We start from the raw sequence: 3,181 nt of genomic DNA, 5'->3' as shown, positions 1-3,181 counted from the left end.
TACATACATATATATATATATATATATATATATATATGAATATCAATGACAAGATATTACTCGAGATTTTTCGATTGAACAAACATAAAATATGTGTACACTGAATCCTCAAAGCATACTATAAACAACGTAAGCTATATCTACAAATATGAAAATAAATTTCATACAGATATGTATGTATGCGTGTAATTTTATACATATGTGTGTATGTATGTGTGTGTGCGTGTGTGTGTGTGTGTGTGTGTGTGTGTGTGTGTGTGTGTGTGTGTATACAAACATAAATATTGATATAGATAAATATATACATACGTATTGATATAGATAAACATATACATACATACATATTGATATAGATAAATATATACATACATACATATTGATATAGATAAATATATACATACATACATATTGATATAGATAAATATATACATACATACATATTGATATAGATAAATATATACATATATACATATTGATATAGATAAATATATATGAATGTTCCCGTATATATATGTCTGTGTGAGTGTGCGTGCGTGTGCCTGGGCGTGTGTTGTGTGCATGTGTTTAATTGCACACACATACACACACACACACATATATGTGTGTAATAACATGATTCAAATAATAAATTGCCATTACGTTACATAAATATCTTTGATTTTGAATAAAAAAAAAAGAAAATCTCGGCAAAAAAATATAAATGAAAACAGAAACATGAATTTTTCTTTCGTTTATTTTTTTTAATGTCGACTTCCGTGATTTAACACCAATCTGACATTATGTATATTCCTATTTTAAATATTGGTTTCTTCTCTTACTGCCAAGCCACAATACATTTTGAGTAGAAAACTAAATTAAATTAACTACAACGTCTCGATGTATCATCGCTAATTTTTTAGCGACAATGTCAGCCGTAACTAACCGCCATTTTGTTCTTACTTCAACCGATTTTACCTCTTCCACGATTTCTCGTGTTTTGAAAATATTAGTTATTTAAATTAATTCACTAATTAAATGTTTCGATGTCTGAGGTGACTTGTTATTAATTAGGTTAAAGATTTTCGATCTATTAATTACAATTTTAGAGATGAGCCTTTCTTTTTACTTTAGTATTTTAATATTTTAATATTTCAATCTGAATTAATTTCGGAATCAAAAAATAACAGCAAAAAGAAAAAACAGAGGAAAGTAGGCGCAGACAGGCGTAGCTGTGCAGTAAGAAGCTTGCTTCCCAACCACACAGTTCCGGGTTCAGTCTCACTGCATGGCACCTTTGGCACCTTGCATCAACCAAACTCATCTGAGCATATTTGATTAACGGAACCAATAATAGCTGAGAGAGGAAGACTTCTCCTCGGGGAAACATACGAAGTGGGAGAGTGAAACAGAGCTGATAAAGTAAGGATCCAACTGGAGAGAAGCAGGACATCCCAGAGTCAAGAAGAGATGAGTAAATTCGTGGATGGCCTATGCTCCGTAGAGAGCGAAAGGCTTAAGCTAAGCTAAGGGGATGGACAGGTGCAATCGTTAAAGCATCGATATTTGTTCTGCTCCCCTATATTCTAAGTTCGAATCCTGTCATCTCCAACATAGATAGTAGGTTTGATCCGTAACGCGGATTAACATCTCAACAGTTATGTCGAGTAATTATCCGTGATTGTCTCCATTATTCAACTCCATGTAATAACAAAGATTCAGAAAAGCCCATCGATATAATCGCGGGAGTGAATTCATTTCAATATCAAACGTTTTGAAACGGTATTTATAAGAGGAAAGATTTCCTCTTTGAAAGACTTTATGAAGAATGTAAATGTTCGCTTTGGAAATATTAAGTACCGGAAGATTCTTGAAGCGGTACCCAAATTAATGAGACGTCTGAGATTTGGTAATTTCTAACGATAAACCTCTTGGAGAAGTAACAATTTCTTGACAATTTTGCAACAGAATCAAATATGTGCGAGAGTAAAACATGGCCTATTAGTTTAGATGAAACGGAGTTATTGATGTTAATACGGTAATTATGAACTAGCTAAGCAAAAACTGAACATTGAAATTCTAAATATATTTCAACAGTAAAATGTGAAGTCGATCTATCTTAATGGAGATTTATTGAGAGGAAATATGAAGTAAAATCTACTTCCAATTAGAAAACTCTTTACGACTGACATGTTATATAAATGAGAGACACTTTTACGTTTGACACCGTTAGTCAATAGCAGTAACTAAGTCGGAAGGAAAATCAGCTTCTTGGCGCATGTAAACACTTAAGATGCAATTTTAGGTGTTATTTTAAAAGTTAATTAACTCTATAATTAAAATTATACTAATGATACTTCTCATTATGTGGACAGTGGATAGCATTATAAATGAGTAAAGTACAGGAGACGCAGCGGTGTAATTAATTTGACACACTTCAACTAGTAAAATACTACGATGTACTAAAATTTTTTAAATTTCTGTACGTGTAATTCGTATCGTACAAGGTAGCTTGAGGAAGACAGCGGTGTAATTAAATTCCAAATACCTCAAGTACCGAAACAACTGATAAATTATTCAATAAAAAAAAAAAAACAGAAATCTTTAAAATAATATTTTTTCTGGTGTGATGAAACGAACCAACAACCAGGAAATTGTTTCTTTTCTTGACTTTTATACGTCATTATATCTTGTAAATGATATAATAAAATCGTACCCGTTTCCTTTTTCGATTCTAATATTTTTTCGCATCTATTATTATTATTTTTTTTTTCGTTTATCAAATAAAACCTATGATCATTAGAAATGTATATCAAAGTAGAAAGCTGTACATTTTATTGTATTTCTCTGCTTATAACATAATTTGTGTATTAACTGCATCTTGTCTATATTTACGTAATGTAATTATATTATTTATAGAGGTCGCTTGTGACAGATTGTTTTTTTCACAACGCAGTCGAACTTACGTATAGGAGATGTTGGAATAGTTTTAAATGATCTTTCATAGAAAATTGGCAAGTATATATATACATATACGATGGGGTGCAGAAACGTTCCTGGCTTAAAGGGTGTCGCGAAAGGCCCGGTTGGGGCCCAAACTTCCGAGTTCTTTTACAAGGCTTAGAAAAACTGAAGGACTGCTACAATAAGTGTGTGAATCTGAGATATATATGTATACACACACACACACACACACACACACACA

This window comes from Octopus bimaculoides, chromosome 22 (assembly GCF_001194135.2).
Source record: "Octopus bimaculoides isolate UCB-OBI-ISO-001 chromosome 22, ASM119413v2, whole genome shotgun sequence".
Classification (NCBI taxonomy): Eukaryota; Metazoa; Mollusca; class Cephalopoda; order Octopoda; family Octopodidae; genus Octopus; species Octopus bimaculoides.
The sequence above is the reverse complement of the archived record's forward strand: the minus strand, read 5'-3'. Positions refer to the sequence as shown.